The sequence below is a fragment of the Petaurus breviceps genome, unplaced genomic scaffold (genome assembly GCF_028583685.1).
Source record: "Petaurus breviceps papuanus isolate PSGF00001 unplaced genomic scaffold, PetGlider_PUasm1.0 47, whole genome shotgun sequence".
NCBI classification, from domain to species: domain Eukaryota; kingdom Metazoa; phylum Chordata; class Mammalia; order Diprotodontia; family Petauridae; genus Petaurus; species Petaurus breviceps.
The window spans coordinates 1,297,508-1,320,351 of NW_027186349.1; the positions used below are offsets into that span (position 1 = coordinate 1,297,508).

General features: G+C 36.0%; 1 protein-coding gene and 1 pseudogene across 1 annotated transcript in view; both read left to right on the forward strand.

Moving 5' to 3' along the window:
* Positions 1-22,844, forward strand: part of CDH12 (cadherin 12) — a 1,453,320-nt gene that overhangs the window by 857,541 nt on the left and 572,935 nt on the right. The gene's annotated exons all lie outside the window — the stretch shown is intronic.
* LOC138171746 (complement component 1 Q subcomponent-binding protein, mitochondrial pseudogene) lies at positions 13,564-14,529 on the forward strand (annotated as a pseudogene).

Here is a 22,844-nt window from a genome sequence, read left to right on the forward strand (position 1 = left end):
GTAAGCTTGTTAACCCATTTTGAGTTGCTTTCCTTTAACAAAGCAGAACCAAGAACCTGTGGTAGCTGCAAACCCTGAGGACGCTTGGGGTGCTTGCTGCTACATATGGTAGAAAACGGATAGATAAAATATAAACTTGCTATTGCATCTGTGCATTAGGATGAGAGAGAATCTCAGGAAAGGAACCTCTGAGTATGAAAAATTTGCTACCCTTCTATTCTGCCAATAAAAAAAGATAAAGTGTTATTATAAACAATTAAATTATTCACAAATTTAATTGATCTACATTATAAATATAAGGGGAAAGAACCAGTTAGATTGTAATGCATTTAAGCTAAAGCTAAAGTGTATAGGTTTGAAATTTCCTTTTATGGGAAGTAGGTTTTAAACTTTAATCTAAACATCAATTTTGACAGTTTACCCAAATTTAGAGTAATAAAATAACTTCCAGTGTTCACATTGTATGCTATAATCCCTTGTGGATATATAAGAATTTTAATGTGACAGAACAGCACTGAATTATCTGCCATCCCATAAACCTTTATGTCTAAATCGTACACCCTTTTTGACCTTATCTTGGTATATTGTGTGAAATGCTGATCTATATACCTAGTTTTTGCCAAACTGTTTCTCAGTTTTCTAACTAGTTTTTGTCAAATACTGACTTCTTGTCCCAAAAGCTTGTGTTTCTGGGTTTATCAAACACTAGATTACTATGGACATTAACTACTACGTATTGTATAACTGAATCTCTTCTACCGATCCACCACTCCACGGCATGGAGTTATATATGATTACGAAAGACAGTATTGAATACAAAATTTATTTTTTTTTAAAGTGTATAATCGATAGCTATGGTAAAGGGATTAACCTAATAAAGTCATCATTCTGCCTCAACTACAACAAGTGGTAAGATGGGCAGTTTATTTAGGCAGGTGAAAACAATCAAACTCAATCACAGGTTTTTGTTTCAATTGCTCAATAAAGACTCTGAAATAGTTAAAATTGGTGTGATTTTGAATATTTTATTTACAACTACATGTAAATACAATTTCAATATTTATTTTGTAAACTCTGAGTTCCAAATTCTCTTTCCTCCCTCCATTCATTGGGAAGTCAAGCAATCTAATCTAGGCTATACATGTGCAGTCATGCAAAACATATTTCAATATTAGTCATGCTGTAAAGGAAACACTAGCCAAAAAAGAAAAAAAGAAAGAAAAATTTAAAAGTATATGCCTCAATATTCATTCAGATTGCATCAATTCTTTCTTTGGAAGCAGATAGCATTTTTTTTTTGTCATACATCCTTCAAAATTGTCTCAGATCAGTTTATTGCTGAAAATAACTATGTTAATCACAGATGATCATTGTTATAATAGTTGTTTTTGTGTACAATGTCCTCCTGCTTCTATTCACTTCATTTTGCATTAGTTTGTGTCTTTACACATTTTTTCTGAAAGCATCCTACTTGTCATTTCTTATAACACAATATTATTCCGTCACAATCATATACCATAACTTGTTCAGTCATTCCCCAATTGATTGACATCTCTTCACTTCCACTTTTTTTGCCACAAAAAGATCTGCTATAAATACATTATAAAATAGGTCCTTTTCCTTTTTTAAAAAAATCTCTTTAGGATACAGACTTTGTAGTGGTATTGCTGGGTCAAAGGGTATGCAAAGTTTTATAGCCCTTCAGCCATAGTTGCAAATTGTACTCCAGAATGTTTAGAGCAGATCACTATTCAACCAACAATGCATTAGAGTTCCAGTTTTCCCACATCCCCTTCAACATTTGTCATTTTCCTTTTCTGTCATATTAGCTAATCTGATAAGTATGGGATGGTAGTCCAGAGTTGTTTTTAATTTGTATTTTTCTCGTAAATAGTAATTTAGATAATTTTTTTTATGTGATTATAGATAGCTTAGATTTCTTTGTCTGAAAGTTGCTTGTTTATATCCTTGGACCATTTATTAATTGGAGAATGATTTGTATTCTTATAGATTTGAAACAGTTCTTTATATATTTGAGAAATGTCATTTATTTGAGATACTTGCTGTAAAAAATGTTTTCACAGTTTTTTGCTTTCTTTCTAACATTGTTTGCATTGATTTTGTTTGGCAAGCACTTTTTAGATTTAATGTAATCAAAATCATCCATTTATTTCCAATAATGCTCTTGATTTCCTCTTTGTCTATAAGTTCTTCTATTACCATAAATCTATAGGTAAACTATTCCACGTTCCCCTAATGTTCTCATGACATAAACTTTTATGTCTAAATCATGCACCCTTTTTGACCTTATCTTGGCATGTTGTGTGAAATGTTGATCTATATACCTAGTTTTTGTCAAACTGTTTCCCAGTTTTCTGACTAGTTTTCATCAAATACTGACTTCTTATCCCAAAAGCTTGGGTCTCTGTGTTTATCAGACACTAGATTCCTATGGACATTAACTACTATGTATTGTGTAACTGAATCCATTCTACTGATCCACCACTCCATCTCTTAGCTAGTTCTACATTTTTTTTAAATTACCACTTTGTAATACAATTTGATATCTGGTACAGCTAAGCCATCTTCCTTTACATTTCTTTTTTGTTGTTTTCCTTGATATTCTTAACTTTTTGCTCTTCCTTTGTTATTTTTTCTAGTTCTATAAAATAATATTGGGTAGTTTGGTATGGCACTGAATAAATTTAAATAAGGTAGGATTGTCATTTTTATTATATTGACTCAGCCAACCCATGAGCAATTAAAGTTTTTCCGGTTCATAAGATCTGACTTTATTTGTGTGAAAAGTGTTTTGTTTTTGGGCTCATATGGTTTCTGGGTTTATCTTGGCTGGTAGAATCTCACGTATGTTATCTAAATTTAGTTTAAATGGAATTACTGTATCTCTTGCTGCTCGACTTTGTTGATAATATATAGAAATGCTGAAGATTAATGTAGGCTAATTTTATATCCTGCAACTTTGTGAAGTTATTAATTATTTCATCCAATTTTTTAGTTGATTCTCTAGAATGATTGGAATGATTTTGCACAGGAAAAGGTAGAAAGAGGCTGAGAAACTTGGTCATGCTCTAAGAATTGTCTATAAATTATCAATAGAGATGAGAAGGGAGTTACCTGATAGGTTGGAGTATGTGTGGCATTCCAGCTAAAATCAATAAAGAAGAACTGGGAGATGGAAGAGATGGGAGTAGAGAAAGAGAACTTGGCTTTTATCTTGGATTTGGTCTCATCTTCCATCACCCATTTGATTGGAGAAGGACCTTATAAGCTTTGAAAGGTACAGAGGAATTAGACTTCCCATCTTTCTGTTAGCATTCTGAAATCAGTAACATAATAAATAAACCATATCATGCTTAAGTGAACATTTGGAGCACCCAGATATGGAAGAAAAGGATGTCCAGCAGCTAGAACCTATGACTTGTTACCACTTTGCCAATGGGTTCTCTAAGCTTCAGGCAACTTTCTCCTACTCTATATACTTGTGGGAGAATGTGTCACTGACTTTTGGGTTGGGGGATATTTTGTTCCATTATTCTTACTGTACTACCTTAAAAAGTAACCCATCTCTGGAAAAAAAAATTAGGCTGCCTGACTAAAATTTATTTTCAATTGATGATCTTGGAAAGAAGCACTCTGGTGGGAAGCTAAGATTATTGCATTAGAGAGGATTACAGAATATCCTTAGACCCACGAGAGAGACATATTGCCTTGTTCCTGGAACTGATACTTATCTATGAGGGTATAAGTTGGGAAAAGTATCCACAAAGCTTACATAGATAATTTAGGATAAGAGTTATAACTAAGCAAAAAACACTATTTAACTTAAACAGTCACAAATTTGAAGCTAAGCCAAACTTATATTTAATTTGTAGAACAATAATTACCTTCTGAAAGGCATAATTTTAAAGTCTTCCCAATTAAAACTAATAAGAAAAATATCATGCTTTGTATTTAATTTGCTTTGACTTCTTGATTTAAAAAAATTAGCTTCCCAATTTTATTTTAGAGATTTTCTTGTTAGAAATATTGTACATTCATATCCCTACCCCTGAATAGTCTATAAAGACCACAAGCTTAATTGGGAGGATGCAAAAAATGTACAAAATTCTTCAATAAAATTCATTTCAATGATACATGACATTCAAAGTAACTTTCCTTCTTCACACTCAAATCTACTACCTAAAAGTATTCTATTGGCAAATTTTAATTGTGACATATGTAATAGTTGTATAAATGGTACTGAATATATTAGAATATGGAAAATGTAGATCATATATATTTTTCTCAGTACCAAAAAAAGCACAATTTTCAGAGGTGATGATGAAACAAAACCAAATAAGAATATTAAATCAATTAAAATAAAAATCAAATTATATACTTAAATCTTAAATAAACTGATTCCATAATTCCAGGGAAGAAGTTGATAGAGGGAATCAAAAGAAACACATGGTGGAAAGTAGTTAATTAATAAAGATCTGTTGTTATTGTGTTTAGTTTTAATGATGAATACATATTTTTTTTTACTTTCTTAAACTAGTAGACTGCAACCTCAGCATGAGTCACCATCATCATGTCATGGCAAAAAGAAGTTAATATGATATTAGAGGAAATTAAAATAAATATAATGCCAAGAGTTGGGAAGGTATTTCTTACTATCTTCTGCCTCCATTAGACCTCTGAGATGTTGAATTTAGATCAGGGTGCTATATCAGAGCTCAGGGATCAGCAAACTAGAGCTTATATAGTCTGTTCTCTATAACTGGAATACACTCCTTACTCTTCTCTGCCTCTTAGAAATCCTAGAGTTCTCTATATATGGATACAATTGTATTTTTTAATTGTTTGTATAAATACATAATTTACCTCTGTTGATTTATATAAATGTACATATACATATATTCAATGAACAATAATAAATCATTATATATGTATATATAAACAATTAACAAATACAAATAATTTATATGTATACACATGTACAATTAGCAATTATATATTAATTATATATTAAGTACCTATAAGGAGACAGACACTGTGCTAGGCACTGGGCTTAGAAAGATATAGATAGATATATAAATATATTTTTTGCCAGTCATTAGGAAGTCAAACAGCTGTGTTTCTCAAAGTCCATGTCTGTGATACTATTGCAGGAACAATGGCTGTGATCCAGCAGGGTGTCATTATTTCTTGAATACAGAAATCAAAGCCAGCCTCAATTATATTCAGAGCTTCAGAATAATCCAATAGGCAAGTAGAGCCAAATGAAGACCAGAAGCTGAATATGAATTTTCTTTGAATAGCGAAGTGTCAGAGGCATAGCTAGGCTGGTGTGATGCTCTTTCATTGTGGCATGCAGTTAATCCAAGGGAAAAGGTGTGATGTGTTGCTGCTCCTGGCAGCAATAGTTGTGGTCACTAAGTATTCTTTGTTTCTTCCCATATCCAATCCAGGCATATTTTCTTCTTTGTTACTTGTGCATAATGCTATTCAGCTTATTTGAAAAATAATTTCCATTTCCCAGAGAATGGGATAGTCATGTCCAGATTAGTACTTGATGTGTATTTCACTCACACATTGGGGATGTTCCTATTTTCTATTAAAGTCTGCCTTAGTCATTTGTTTCTGACTTAATGAACCTGCATGTTGATTAAAATAAGTGCAGCTTTCTCTAGGAATAAGGATCAATCAACCAGTCAATCAATTGTTGTTGTTATTGAGTCATGTCCAACTCTTTGTGACCCAGTGGACCATATCATGCCAGTATTATCCAGCGGGTTTTCTTGGTGAAGATACTGTAACTGTTTACCATTTTCTTCTCCAAAAGATGAAGGCAAAAAGAGGTTTAATAAATTGCCCAAGGTCTCACTGATAGTGAGTAAATATGGTCACATTTGAACTCAGGTCTTCCAGACCCAGGCCCAGCGCTCTATCCACTGAGTCACATAGCAATCACCTATTAATAAATTAACAGGCACTTATTAAGCACCTAGAGTGAGGCAGACCTTGTATTAGGCTTTGGGAATACAAATACATATTTACAGTCTGTTGGGGGAGACAACATGAACAGATTATACACAAAATCAGAGCAAATTAGATACAGGATAATTTCAGAGGAAGACACTAACAGCTGTGGGGATCAGGAAAGGCTTCTTGTAAGGGGTGGGGCTTCAACAGTTTTGAAATAAACTAGGGATTGTAAGGAGAATGGATTAGTATATCCAATGCAAAGCACAGAGACCCGATATGGAGTACTTCATATGAGGAACAGAAAAAGGGTCAGTTTGACTGGAATGGCTGTTTCTTAAAGCACATGGAGATACAGAAATAGATTTTAAATAAAAAAGTCAAAATGCAGTGAGAGAAATTTTATTTGTCTCATGATTTTTATAACATGAAATATCATTAAGCTGACTTTGCTGTTATGTTTTGTTTTTTTTTTGCCTTTTGGAGGGCAATTGGGGTTAAGTAACTTGCCCAAGGTTATACGGCTAGTTTTTTTGTGTGGGTGTTAAGTGTCTAAGGCCAGAACCGAACTCAGGTCCTCCTGACTCTAGGGCCAGTGCTTTACTCACTGTGCCACCTAGCTGCCCCATGCTGTTATTTTTAGAAGGATATATATCATCCTATATACTTATCTTTTTGAAAGGGGTTTTATATCATGTAAAAGCTCAAGAATAGAAAATGTTTCATGTGAATTGACCTGTTGACTGAGACATATGATTTCATTCTGGCATTCTGGTTTTCCTAGTCTTTTTTTTTTGTAAGAGGGAAGGGAAGGCAATTTGGGTTAAGTGACTTGCCCAAGGTCACACAGCTAATAAGGGTCAAGTGTCTGAGATCAGATTTGAACTTAGGTCCTCCTGACTCTAGGGAGGGTGCTCTATTCACTGCATCCTCTAGCTTTCCCCATTTCCTGTTCCTATTACATTATTAGTGGCTCCCTTTTACCTATGGAATTAAATATGAAATCCTCTGTCTTTTAAAGCTGTTTTTCTTATACTTTATTCCCCTCAGCATACTCTATATTTTTATTTGTTTATTTCATTTTTAATTTATGGAATGAAATAAGCATTTCCATAATATGGTATAATAATAATAATAAAAGATGATTGAATATGAAACTGCATATCTATTACTCCCTTCAGTATACTCTTAAGATTGAGTGATCTAGGTCTCCTTAATATTCCTTGTTTAGCACATACTATTTCCCAACTTGATGCATTTTCACTGAGTGTCAGTGACTAGTATGCCCCGCTCATCTTCAATTCCTGACTTCCCTGGGTTTCTTCAGGTCTTAGCTAAAATCTCACCTCCTGCAGAAAAACTTTCCCACTCTCCCTTACTGCTAGCATCTTTCCTTTGAGAATACTTCTAATTTATCCCATGTATCTTGTTTTTACATACTTGTTTGCCTGTTGTCTTCCCCATTAGAATGTAAGTTCTTTGAGGACAAGACGTGTTTTTATCTTTGTATCCCAGATCTAAATATAATCTCTGGATATTGTCCATGTTTAATAAACAATTGTTAATTTGATTTTACTTTCTCTTCCCAGAATGTCCCTTTGGACTGGTAATTTCTACTTTGACTATAGTCCTGCCAATGCCTTCATTAAGAGGACACTACCTCTGTCATTTTAAAATGAAATGGCAATAATATATCTTTCATTACCAGTTAGTTGTCTTTAGACTGATAATGTTACTGATGTCTTTATATATTTGGGTATTGAAAGGATCTGGGAAATAAGCAAGCCCGTATAATCAGAGGTAAATTATCTCTCAAGAATACGAAATAACATCACTTAACACCAATTTTTTCCTTCTAGATCTACTACGATTCTTGTTACTCAGAACCTTTCATGGCCATTCAAATATATAAATAGATAACATTATATTTTGTTTTCGGGTCAAAAAAATATTTATATGGATTTGACCATTGAACATATTTCTTTTCACTAATCAGCTAACACACACTGGAAGCACATTCATTTTCCCTAGGATATTAAATTATAATGTATTAATTATTTTTGTATATTTATACTTTCAAGGCAAGTCAACACAGTTTCACAGTCAATATAATCGAAGTAGATAATTATAGCCAAGTAACTTAGGCTAATTTTTCACCTGAAATTAAAGCAAAATTCTTAAATTAAATAATTTAGGTAATTGTCTTAATAATAGTCCTAATTTCTGTAACACATGATGTGGCACCCTACAAGGGGGATTTAGATCATGTGCCTCAACGTATGATTTTTTTTACCCTACAGTTTGCATTAATTGCCCTACATTAATTAGCCACCAGGTGGTGCTCTACCCGAGCCCATTGTGAATTCTTTGCCCTGAATTCTCAAAGAGGACCATGATAGCATGACGGTAATGCCATGACATGCAAGTGAATTGGATTTAAATGAAGGAGGACTGTGCAAAGTTGCCACCCTCACTTTTTCCTATGGAGTCATTTGGTTCTAGTGGTGAGATATAGATCAGGATGTTTAGAGATTTGTGAGTTACTATCCTGATATATTCCAGAGGAAGCCTAATGGCTACAGTATCTACACTATCAGAAAAGTATTGGGCCTTGAAAAAACTAGGTTCCATCCCTCTTCCTCACCCCTACCACTACATCCAAGGCCAGTGGAACAGTGAAATCTAAGTAATCTGAACTGGACAGGTACACAATTAGTCTAGGGAATCATGGAATATTTATTAAATATTAAATCACAGAATTTGCTCTCTGAACCTTACTTACAAGCCTCTACCCCATCGGGGTTCCTTTCATTTTGTTCACTGACAACATTTATACATGTAGTCAGACAATAAATACGTATTAAGCACCTGCCATATTCCAGACACTGTGCTAATTACTTCGAATACAATGAAAGGCAAAATGTCCTCTCTCACAGTATAATGGGAAGATACATAAAGGAGCTCACAGTATAATGGGGAGATACATGTAAATAACTAAGTACAACATGATTTACACAGGATAAGTTTTAAATAATCAACAAAGGAAGACAGTATTAAGGGGCACTGGGAAAGGCTCTTTTTTTTGTTCTTGGTAAGGTAATCAGGTTAAGTGAGCTGTCCAGAGTCATACAGTAGGTGTCTGGTGTCAAACCCAAGGCTGGATTTGAACTCAGGTCCTCCTGAATTCAGGGTCAGTGCTCTAGCCATTGTACCTCTTAGCTGCTCCTGGGAAAGGTTTTCTGTGGAAGTTAACATATTAGATCATACTTGAGGAAAGTCAAGTCAGAGACTTACCATTCTACATACACATTCATCGTACAATGGATATAAAATAAAGTGAAAATAAATTACATCAAATGGTCCCTTTTGAAAGTGTCTTCCTTCATCAGATCTTAACCCTCCTGCTCCCTTCCTAGACTTCAGGATGTAGAAGAATAATAAGATGTTGTACTCATAGCTTGTGAAAAAGTAACAGAAAGAGCATTTATTCATAATAGGATCATAGACTAAAAACAAGAGACATTAAGGACATATTCCCTCATCTTACCTGCCTGTAGACAAATGAAAGTTATTCTGACCTTTGAATGTCTATCGCTTCTTGGCAGTGCTGATCATAGTTCAGAATCTCACTGAACAGATTGATTAGAACACTTCCTCATTCCTCTCTGCCATTGCCATCTCACAAGTTCCCACAAGGTAAGATAAAGGGATTTATAAAAGTAAAACCAGAGAAAAGACTAAGGGGAAATTACAGAAGATGGTAAAAGTTATGCAACATGTAGATATTATTCCTGTTAACCTCCCTTACTTTTGCTCAAGGCAGGCAGCTTTTGTTGTGTATGCTTTCTTCTGTGAAAGCTTGCCCTAGGTAGCAATCCACTCAGCTATGGAATCACCGACATGAGACTATATGATGCCATAATTGCTAAGTTAGCCTGTGTTAATGTACATGGCCTGCAATATCTATCTGGCTTTTGACTCTGGAGTATGTTTCACATCCCATTTGACTGGCCCTTCTAGCCATCTCCTTTCTACTTGTCCTTCCCCTGAACTCACCTAATCCCATTCACAATTCTCTGCTTCTTTTACTGACTACACAAATCAAATCAATACCTTCATTGTCTCTGAAAAGGGCAAGTCATTTGGTTTCCAAATTTCCTCCACTCACTTTCTCTGTGAATTCTCCAGAACAATACCCTTTCTTCCCTGGCTACCACCACCTTACAACTGTTGTCTCCCCATATTAGAATGTCTTTAAGTTCTCTGAAAACACAGATTGTTCTAGTTTTGCAATTAATATGGCTTTAGCACTGTTCCAGTTACTTAGCAAGTGTGTAATAATGTTTTCCATTCATTCACTAATTCCTAGATTAGATCTGACCAAGGACTTTGATACTGTCAGTCATGAGTTTATGGAAAATTATGTCAAAATTTGGTTCCCTGGAGAAATTCATCAGCATTGCATATCAATTTCATGATGGCATGCTTGTCCAGGTTCTGGGTAATGGGCAATGTTCTTGTGCTTTCCCAGTCACCAATGTAGTGGAACAAGGCTGTGTGCCTGCTCCCATGCTTTTTAGCATGATGTTGTCCATCATGTTGTCAAATGCTTTCAATTAGGATGAACACAGCGTCAAGGTCAGCTGCTGCACTGATGGTAAATTCTTCAACTTGAAAAGGCTACAAGCCAAGACCAAAGTGAAGGGAGTGTTGGAGCATGATTTTCTGTTTGCAGATGATTGTGCACTCAATGCAGCCTCTAAAGCTGAGATACAACAAAGTATGGATCAATTCTCTGCTGCTTGTACTAATTTTGGCCTAACAACTAACACCAAGAAAACACAGGTGCTCTGTCAGCCACCACATCACCATCTAGAGGTGGAACCATTGGAACAACAAATGGAGAAGTTCTGAATTCTGTGGCTAAGTTCACTTACCTTGGTAGTGTATTTTCCAGGGAATGTGCACACTGATAATGAGGTTGACACTTGCATTGCCAGAGCTAGCGCAGTGTTTGGGAGACTTCTAAGGAAAGTACAGGAGAGAAGAGGTTTTAGACTGACTACCAAACAAAAGTCTATGGAGCCATTGTGCTGACCTCACTGTTGTATGCCTATGAAACCTGGACAGTATAGAAGCGCCATGCAAGGAAACTGAATTGCTTCCATTTGAATTGTCTTAGGAAGATTTTGAAGATCACCTGGGAGGATAAGATACCAGACACTGAGGTGCTTTCTCAAACTAAAATTCCAAGCATTCAAATACTGCTTCAGAGAGTACAACTCCAATGGCCTGGCTACTTTGAATGCAAAACATATGCTTCCCAAAAAGACTATTTAATGAGAACTCACATAGGGCAAGCTTTCACACAGTGGTCGGAAACGATGCAAGGATACTCTCAAGGCCTCTCTTAAGAACTTTGGAATTGATTGTATGACATGGGAGACATTGGCACAGGACCACTCATCACGGCATGCCCTCATGAGAGAAGGTTCTGTGATCTATGAGCAAAGCAGATTTGAAACAGCTCAAAGGAAACACAGGATGCACAAATTTAGAGTATCCACCCCAAATGTTCACATGAACTATTTGTGTCCAACCTGTGGTAGAGCAATCTGAGCTCATTTTGGTCTGATCAGCCACAGTCAGTCAGATACACTGAAACTTGACTCTAACATAGTGATGTCATTTTGGTCCTCTTAGAGAACAAAGGACAACAACCAATCCAAAGCAAGATAGAACCAGGGTGTTGTTACCTCCGGTAATATGCTTCAAAAATTATCCTCTTTCCTGAATCCTCTATGAAAGATATCCTGGGACTTAGGGTTTCTTCAGTGATAAAAAAAAAAGTAACCTAAACTCGATGACTTATAATACAGTCATAGAATCTGAGGGAAAAGCGAATGTTGAAAGAAATGAAAGCTATTAAACTTGTGAGAAAAGGTAATTGTGCATACTTGAGTTTTTAGGAAGATAAGTTAGTTAAAATATTTTTTATAGTAAAAATATATTCCACATGATAGATACAGCTTTGTAAAGACAGCCTGAAAACATATTATATACAACTCATGCAACTTAGGGGCATCTTAGAGACTAGAGTTGAATATGTGTAGTAAGAGACAATCATCAAACCTCTGATCAATAAGAACCCACTTTAAAGGAGCCATATGGTTTACAGTATGTTTATGTTCAATAGTTACTTTCCTCTAGACATCTGATACTAATTCTTGTGTTCACTTAATAGAACAGGTAGAACTCCATTTATATTAATTGGAGTCTAGATTTATCACCTCAGTCACCACCTAGTACTTTGTAGAAACAATTCATGGGTCATGATTTACATGTAGTATCTCAAAAAACTCTCTTCTTTCAGTTCAAAGACAGAAAATGGGGAAAGATAAGAACTGTATTGGGCATGTGTCATACTGTTGAAGAAGTCAGGGATGAGAGTAATATATTGAAATTGCAGGAAAAGTCATACTAACTATGACTAACCTGCTATATACAGAAGGTGCTTAGTAAATATTTAATTAATAGATTGTAAAAATCATAGAAAAACAATGTTGAAATTAAATAGTATATTAAATCATGGCTATAATTTAATAGACTTTATGGACTCATTCTGTATTTGAATATTTTTATGCAATTTGATCAGGTCTTGTACAATTTATCTCTAGACAACTTAGAAATTCAAACCATGTAATAACAAGAATAAAAATAAATAAATAATGTTTTGGGCAAAGAAAGTAATCTAAAAATGCAGCTGAAAACTCTATAGAGAACCTCATTACTTAGTGACCTTGAACAACTGAACATATTCTGGAGTATATATTTTTAAATCAATACATATTGGACTTCTGTATCAGAGGAAGTAATTTTGCTCATAATTATTGTACAGTCAGTCACAAATAGCACATCAAAAACAACAGCTTAGAATAACAGCACTTAATAGCCATATAGTACATTTCTTCTGAGTAGCTGGAAGCACTTTAAAGACATTATCCAATTAATCATCATAAGTCCCCTGTGCGGTAGGTCAGTATTATTATCCCTGTGTTACAGCTAAAGATACAGATGCACAGAGCCATTGACTTCGTTGCTAAATGTGACTTGTTCAGTGAAGAGCCAAGAATAGAAAAGTCCTGATTCCTTGTCAAGAGAGCTATTAACTGGAACTTGCAAACTCTTGGGCTTGTTATTCTTAAACAACATTTTTTCCAAATGTGATCTAGGTATATCCAAATTTAGCTGGTTAAAAAATAGGAAAGAATGTGTTCATATATACTTACAGATACCTTTATGAATCCTCTTTCCACAACCTTCTCAGTTTTAAATTACTGTGAATATTATCATTTTAGGATATTTCATTAATATTTCAATTAAATTTTTTCTACAGATAAAGTTGCTAACTAAAATGAGTATTAATTTTATAATGTGATGTAATTGCTGAATTATCAATCCTTAATAGTGATAAGGTCAGCATTACAGAGTAAGAATACATAAATGACCCAAGCCACTTAAAAAGCTACATAGTTGGTCCTTCCGGTCTCCGTCGCAGTTCCCATTCCCCCCCCCCCCCCGCGTGTGTCGGTCATGGCCCCGCTGCTGCTGTCCCTGCCATTGTGCTCTGCGGCCCGGACCCTGCACCCCGTAGCCCTCCTGACGTTGCGCCCCACTGTGGCAGCCGCCACCCGCGCCTTTGGAGGAGGAGTTGCCAGTGGGCAGGGGCTCCTGCAGCCGCTGGGGAGCGCGCCTGGTCTATGTTTATTTGTTCGTGCTCGTGCAGGGGGGCTCCACACGGAGGGGGACAAGGCCTTTGCTGAATTCCTGACAGATAAAATTAGAGGGGAGGAAGATCCAGAAACACAAATCCTCCCCAAGATGTCTGGGGATTGGGAACTGGGTGTGCAAGGGACAGAAGCCAAGGCAGTCCAGAGAGTAGCTGGTGAGAGGATCACAGGCACACTCAATATTAACAACAGTATCCCACTGACACTTGATGATGAGCCACCAGAGGGACAGAAAACCCAAGAACATCAAGAGGCTGAACTTACATCACGTGGTGGAGGTTGTGAAGGACAATACCAAGAAGGCCCTTGTGCTGGACTGCCACTATCCAGAAGATGAGGTTGGACAGGAAGAAGAGGATGAGAGTGACATCTTCATCCTGAAAGTTAGCTTTCAGCCCACCAGTGAATCTGGAGACTGGAAGGATACAAACTACACACTCAACGCGGACTCCCTCGACTAGGCCCTGTATGATCACTTGATGGACTTCCTGGCTCACCGTGGGGTGGATAACACATTCGCAGACGAACTGATTGAGCTCAGCACGGCCTTAGAACCAGGACATCAACTTTCTGGAAGATCTGAAAGGATTTGTCAAGTGTCAGTAGGTAGGCCTGAGGCTGCAGGGGGGCCCCTGCTGTGCTCCCTGAGCCCTTACTTCCAAGAAGCCATCATGGAGAAAGCACTGTGCTATGAAATACCGCCAGGCATTAATTATGTTCCCTAACCCTTTATTTCCTTTGTCTGCTAGCATTTTTGTATGCCACCACAGAATGACGAGAAATAAAACCCTTGGATCCCTCCAAAAAAAAAAAGCTGCATAGTAGATCTGTAGGTACAATCAAACTTCAAACCCCCAAATTAATCTGATCTGAACCAGACTTTGGCATACTGGTGAGTCAAGGAGCTTTTTGGTAGGGAAGCAATGGCTTCATTTTTTTCTTCTTATATGAGTAGTAGCCTTGGCCTGTCCCAAATCTCTGATGAAATAAAGAGCGGAAATTCTGGAGGATATGTTTGTCACTTTGTATGAACATTAGTAATGATGAAGACAATGACATTCCCCACTCACATTTATTTATATCATTCATTTTGCAGGATAAGATCATTGAGAGTTGGAAGAGACTTCAAAAGTCATCTATTTAGGTCATGTTATTTTATAGATGAGAAAACTGACATCCATAAAAGTGGAATGATTTAATAAAGGTCATACAGGTATCAAATGTTGATTAGAATTCAAAGCCACATCCTATGCAAAAACCTACAACAAACCTGCGATACAAGAAAGAATACCGAATCATTAGGCAGGGATTTTTTGTCCCAGTCCTAAACATATAATTAACTAACTCTGTGATATTAGAAAAGACATTCTCTGAAAATCTTAGGTTCATTATCTTTAAATTAAGTGGTCTTTAAGACTTTTTTAAACTCTAACATTTCCTGTAGATAGAGATAATGTTTCCTATTTGAGGAACAAAGCCACTAAAGAATAGAAATTTTAATTTACTAGGCTAGTGGTAGAAGCAAGATTCAAATCTAAGTTTGACTTCTAATCCTATGCCTTTATTCTACTTTGTTCAGTCATTGTTCAGTCATTTTAGACTCTTTGTGACCCCATTTGGGGTTTTCTTGAAAAAAGATACTTGAGTGGCTTGTCATTTCCTTCTCCAGCTCATTTTACACATGACAAACTGAGGCAAACAAGGTTAAGTGACTTGCCTAGGGTCACACAGCTAGTGTCTGAAGCCAGATTTGAAGTCCTAAAGATGAATCTTCCTGACTCTAGGCCTGACAGTCTATCCACTGTGCCATCTAGCTGACGCTTCTCCAACTTACCCTCAACTATATCAAACATTAATGGGATATTGTGGAAAGGAAGACTCTAACACCAGCATTTTTAGTTCAGGTTGATGTTGTGACAAGATGAAGCACTCCCAAGTCAGTGACCATTTAACATAAGGAGGTTTACACAGAAAAATGATGTTTATGGGTTCCTAACTGTTCCTTAGTGTTTCTGTTTCCTAACACAGAAAAGATATACAAAAAGGATACAGTGACTTTAATTTCTGTTACCCCCTCCCCATGTTCTTTATATGTCCAGTTAGGAGGACAGGATAAGGTGACTCCTCTGGGTTTCATAAAACTACCAAGTCTAGAAGGCCTAGTGTCCACATGGCTGTGACTTTTTATGTCAATACATGACTGGAAACTATGTTAGGGAAATGTGGGACAGTCAGATACCAGGAGAAGCTTTTTCATAGGCCTATCCCATGTTGTATAGGGACAGGGAAAGGCACAGCCAGGGAAGCTGTGGCCAATAACAAAGATCAGTCAGTTCTTTGTCTTCTTTTAATTAAAGAGCCCCACCACCCTTCCACCCCAAGTTATTGTGAGTGATGTGAAAGAAGCTGCATTAGAGAGACACTGATCCTATTACTGAGGTCTTGTGGGAATGATCCTAAAAAAAGAATGAGGAGGAAAGTATAACTCTGTACTACTCTCCCTCCTCCAAAATTTGCCTGTGGATAAAGAATCAATGTTCTCAACAAGAATGTTCCTTGAAAGAGGATATTTTCTAATCATGGGGTAAAACAATTGAAGCTAACCCTAGAAAAGCAAGACATCCAATAATGTCCTTGCCTCTTTACATTTCCTCTTTCCTGTCTCAGATATAGACATCCTTAGTACAATTTCCTCAAAATATATAGTCTCCCAACAAAAACTTGTAGAAATGGGGTTGATATAACTCAAGCTTGTTCCCTGGTAATTTAGGTTGGATATTGAAAAGAAATGAGACACTTGTAGGTCCTTCAATATTTTATTTACATATACATATACATATATGTGTGTATATATGTACATATACATGGGTGGGTGAATATTTATGTGTGTATATGTGTATGTATGTATCTTTGTGTGTATGTATTTACTTAACATTAACAAAGAAATGATATGCAGGCTCATCAATTTCCCTGAGCAGCTGCCTTATTTATGAGGGACCTATGGTGGACTTCAAGGTAAGAAAGCAGTGTAAGCTTCTCATGTCTTTTTAACTTTGGTAACCAGAAAGTGATATCAACAGCCTGAGTTTTTAATTCTCTGATTCAATTAAATCTCAAGAATGGTTTTAATTGCTTTTAAGTAAAAGAACTATCATAGTCCACATAATTGGGATGTCCCTCAACGCTCTTACAAATTTATCTTCAGGGTTCTCCCCTACCCACTTTCTGCTAATGAACTCCTCCTTTCCCTGTAGATACTCTACCATTTCATTCAGTACAATCCAATTCAATTTAAATCTTTTTAACAAGTATTTGTTAAAGATCTCTCCACTATGTGCAAAGCAATGTTTTAGGCTCATAAATTCCAAAGACAAAAAAAGAAAACAGATAAACCTTTCCCTTTGATGACTATACATTTATTTGGGAGAAACCATAACTAAACAAATAAATATTTTTTAAATAAATAAAGTAAATACAAAGAGATTTAGAGAGGAGCAATGACAACTGGGAGAAAATTAAAAGGGAATTGCATCTGAGGTGAGCAATGGAGAGGAATGGTGTTTTGTCATTCAAAGGAATAGTCCACCCCTTAGAATGAGGAAGCTTGAGTTTTGCTGGAGCTCTACTTCTGTTTGCCCACAGTCTTTTGTCCTTTCTGGGTCTCCATTAAAAATCTTGAACTTGCTGATCATTAATTGAAAGTGTCCTCAATTCTTAGATCCTATAAAGGGAATCCTTCTCTCATGTAACAAGGATATGTAACCTCATTGATTTCCTTAACAGCTTCCTTATCTATGAATTAGGCTTCTAGATCAGAAAGCAGTATCAACTCTTCATGCCTTCTGAACTCAGGCAAGCATATTGTCTGTCAAGTAGCATCCTTTAGAAAATATATAACAAGCTTATTCACTCTAACCCTTCACTATAACTTAATTACATATTTATATTATAATAGGGAAAGGATATTAATATAATAACAGTAGTTGACATATCATATTGTAAGATTTGTAAACATATACATATATACACAATATATATTATACACATGTATACATAGATACACATATGGGGAAACATGCTTATACATACATATACATACACATACCCACATATATCAGGAGACATCCCTCTGACCAGTGGGACCAGTGTCAGCTCCACAGCATGTATCCTGATGTTATTGCTGATTATATTTTTCTTAATAATATCTACTATTTATATAGTTACTTAAATTTGCAAAGTCCTTTACAAGTGTTATCCCATCTTACTCTCACAACAACCCTAAGTAGATGGCATTATAACCCTAGTTTTAAAGATGAGGAAACTGAGGCAGGAAATGGTTAGGTGACATACACACTCAAGGTGATTTACCCAGACAGCTAAAGGCCTGAAGTTAGTTTTGAACTCAGGTCATTTTGATGCCAGGACCAGTGCTATAGCCAATGTATCACTTAAATGTCCATACCATCTGCTGTACTATCATTGAACTAGAGTTAGCTCATTTGACATTTGTAAGAACCCTTTGAGATATGTATTACAGGTGTATTATCCCTGTTTTACGGATGATGAAACATTGACACTCAGAAATGTTAAATGGCTTTCTCATAGCAGCACAGCTAGTAGAATTCAAACACAAGTCTCTCCTAACTCAAAATCCATAGCTCTTTCACTTTATGTGTGTATGTATATGTATGTATGTATGCATACCATGTGCACACATACATATACTTATATGCATATACATACACATGTCTAATTGAAGGATTTTAATCATCACCAATAGGTTGATGCAAAAGATACCTTAAGTAAACACGATCAGTATTGTTTAGCCCACAACTCAACCTAACTGCCCATTACTGTTCCTCATAATATGCTCTCCTCCCCCCACCACCAAAAAAAAAAGATATAAAGTCTTTATATCTTCAGTTTTTTGAATGCCTGGTCAATTTTTTTTTTCTTTTCGGTCATTCAGATATTATCTTTCCCAGAATTAGCATTTTATGAATAATACCCCAAGGATATTTATGTCTATAAACCTTTTGGATACATGTTTAAAGTTAGAGGGCTAACTGGTCGTATAATAGTTTGATTGATAAGGCACTATGCAAATAAAATGCATGCTGTCACCATTATGAATAAGGCTGTTCATTTTCAGGCTCTTAGGAGGTTTTTAACCTCTAACACATAACTTTGGCTCAGGAAGAGGGTTAGTGTGATTGATGTTTCTCTATGCAAGAGCATCATCCAGTTCAGCTTAAGAAATGTACTCTCTCTCTCTGTTCCTCTCCCTCTCCCCAAATATTATATATATATATATATATATATGTGTGTGTGTGTGTGTGTGTGTGTGTGTGTGTTTGTGTGTGTGTATGTAATATGTAAAACGTGTGTATAGACAGACAGACAGATAGATAGATAGATAGATAGATAGATAGATAGATAGATAGATAGATAGATAGATAAAGAGATAGAAAGTAGCAGTTCTTTCAGCTTGGCTGACATAAGAGCCTTTGTTTCCTCTTCAGTGGAGTAGAATGATACTATTAAGTGGCAGTCACCAAAAGTTTGCTCTCCAGCAAGGTCTGCTGCTTCTCCATTGCCTTGTTTCTGAGAAGTGTGTGTCCCATGTGCACATCATTTACTTTGATTATTCCTTCAAAAATGTTTGGGGCCCATTTTTTTTCATTTTTTGTGACTTAAATTAAAGGATATATTACATAACTCATATCAGTATTTATATCATGTTCAACACAAACAATTTGAGTATATGTTTTAAAACATTTTGGACAACCAGGACTTTAGAAGATCACATAAGAAGGATGTGAAGCACAAGACAGAATGACAGAAGAATAGGTATCGACATCATTTGAAAAATCTTTATTAACCATGTATTTTTGTCTGTTATTATTCTAGAGGCTACGTTTATTAAAATGAGCTAAGCCCCTGCTCTCTAATTCCATATGCAGTTAATATACCATCAAGGTAAAGGTAGCAGATTTTAGTATAAATTTAAAGAACTTTTAAAAAATGGAGCAGCTGTGAAGTAAAATGCTGTGTGTTTGAGGTAATGAGTGCAGTCACTGGATGCATTCAAACAGATGATAGATAACCATCTGTCAAAAACGTTGGAGATAGGATTCATGTACTGGGTCAGAGTCTGAGCTAGATGATCTCTCACATCATTTTAATTCATCAAACATTTACCAAGTGAATGTTATGTTAAAGGCACTGTGCTAGGAACTGCAGCTAAGAAAAATTAATAGTTCATGTTTTCAATGAACTTACTATGTGGTAGGAAGTAAAAAAAAAACAAGTAAACAGTTTTTTCCATATATTGGAATGCTACAAGTTCATAAGGTCCCGTCCAGCACTAAAACTCTGGGCTTCTATAATGCTAAAGCAGTAAATCAGGAACTTGATAATGATGAGGCTCTGTAAGTGCCTAACAAATCAAACAGAAGAAGAAATTGATTTATAGCCTGCGACCAATCAGATTAAGTCTAATCCATCTTTCACAAGTCAGCCCTTCAGATAACTGAAGACAGCTCTTGTGTCTCTCAGCTTCTTAATGGCCTTGCTATTCTTCAGATTTCTGGTGACCTAAAACATAGTGCCTCGAACTAAACATAATATTTAGATCTGATCTGACCTAGAGTAAGGTGGGACTATCACTCAGTGAACAAGCATTAATTAAGCCTCTATAGTAGACAGGCATTATACTAAGTGCTGAGAATACAAAGAATAGTAAAAACAAAATAAAACAAATAACAATAAGAAACAGTCCCTGCTATAATGGAACAAACATTGTAATGAAGGAAATAGCGTGTAGATGTCTAGGTTGTTGTTCAGTCATGTCTGACCCTTTGTGACCCCATTTGGAGTTTGCTTGGCAAAGATACTGGAATCATTTGTCATTTCTTTCTCCAGTTCATTTTACAAATGAGGAAATGGAGGCAAACAGAGTTAAGTGACTTAGACAGGGTCATACAGCTAGTATCTAAGACCCAATTTGATCTATGGAAGATGAGTTTTCCTCTTCACTACCTAGCTTCCATATAGATCTCTAGATACATGCAACATATATATATATATATACATATATATATATATATATATGGAGTAGATAGATATATGCGTTGTGAAAGAGGAAAGTATTAGCACCTGAGAAAACCAGGAAAGGCTTGCTACAGAAGGTGAAACTTGTGAAATCAAGGAAACTAAAAGACAGAGGTGAGGGGAATAGAATATCCCAGCCCTGGGGAACAATAAGTCAACAACACCAATCCTGGAGATGGAGTCATTTGTTTGAGGAGCTTTAAAGAGTTTGGTATAAATGGATTGCCAAATATACAGAAGGGAGTAAGATGTAAGAAGGCCAGAATATTTAAAAGGGACTGGGAGTTATGAAGAGTTTTAAAGATGAGACGAGTTGAAATGTGCTTCAGAAAAATCATCTGGTCAGGATTGATGTGGGGAGAGATTTAAGGCAGGGGTATCACCTAAATGACTGTTGACAGTAGTCAAGGCAAGAGGTGGTGAGGGCCTAAAGTAGGGTTGTGGCTCTCTGAGTTGCCCCTCTCTTCCTGAGTGTAGGAGAAGAAGAAAGGAACCTAACTTCTCTACTGACCTCCAGTCCTATGTTTCCAATTTCCTATCAAACAAATTAGATGTCTCATAGACATTCTAAGTCACACATGTCCAAGACTTACCTTATAATATTTTCCCCCCAAATCTCTCATCTTCTGAACTTTTCTGGCATTTTCTATTATTATATCCATCCTCTCAGTACCATGGCTCACAATCTAGGTGTCATCCTTGATTCCTCACTCTCTCTCTTCAGCTGTGATATCTAATCTGTGGTCAAGTCCTGTTGATTTTACATTCATAATGTCGCTGTTATATATTTCCTTCTCTCCCCTGAACCTGTCACCGATGTTTTGCAGGCCTCAGCCTCTTGACTGAACTATTGGAATAGTCTTGGCTGGTCTCTTCTCTCAAGTCTCTACCTGTTCTTATTTATTCCCCCTTAAACTTTAAATTAATTTAAGACATTTATCTATTGATTAAAATAAAATTTATTTATTTAAGAGTATGTCACATACCCATTCAGTAATGTGTAGTTGCTCCCTCTTAACTCAAGGATTAAAAATAGATCTTCTATTTATCAAAACTTTTTATAGCTTGGTTTCTTCTACTTTTGTCAATCTTCTTACATCTTCATCCTCCCACACATATTCTATACTCCAATGATACTGGTTTCCTTGCTATTCCTTGAATAAGACATTTTATTTTCTGACTTTGTATTTTTCTTGGTTGCCTCCCATGCATGGAATTCTCTTCCTCCTGTCATCTGACTTTGTTCAAGTACCACATAAGGTGCCATCATCTACAAAGAGACTTTCCTAGATGCCCTTAATGTTAGTACTGTCTTCCTATTATTTTTATTGTCATTAATTTATCCTGTATATATCATATTTATATATCATTGTTTGCATTTTGTTTCCCTGATAGAATTGTAATTTCCTTGAGAGCAAGGACTGCTTGTAATCTCTGTCATTCCTTAGTGCAGTGAGTGTCACAGAGTAGGCACTTAATAAATGTTTGTTGATTGACCGAATGGAGATATATTAAAAAGTTAAGGTAGAAATTCCAAGATTGGGCAATGTATTAGAAATTTGAGGTGGACAGTAGGAATCAAGCATGATACTGAGGTTGTAGACCTGAATGACGGAGAATGGTGGTGCCCTTCACAGTAATAGAGAAATTCATAAGAAAAGGAGCAAGTAGAGAAAAAGATAAGAGGTTCTTTTGTGGTTGAGTTTAAGATGTCTAAGAGGTGGTTGGAGATACATGACTGTAGTTCAGCAGACAGATGACTGGGTATATAGATCCAGGAATCATCTGCATAGAGATGATGACTGAAACCATGGAAGCTAATGAGTTAACTAAGTGAGAAAATAAAGAATAAAAAAAAGTAGAGGACCCAGGAGAAAGCACTGGAGGTCATTTGCAATTAGAGGTAGTGACTTGGATGAAAGATAAGCAAAGGCACTAAGAATGAATAGTTGTACA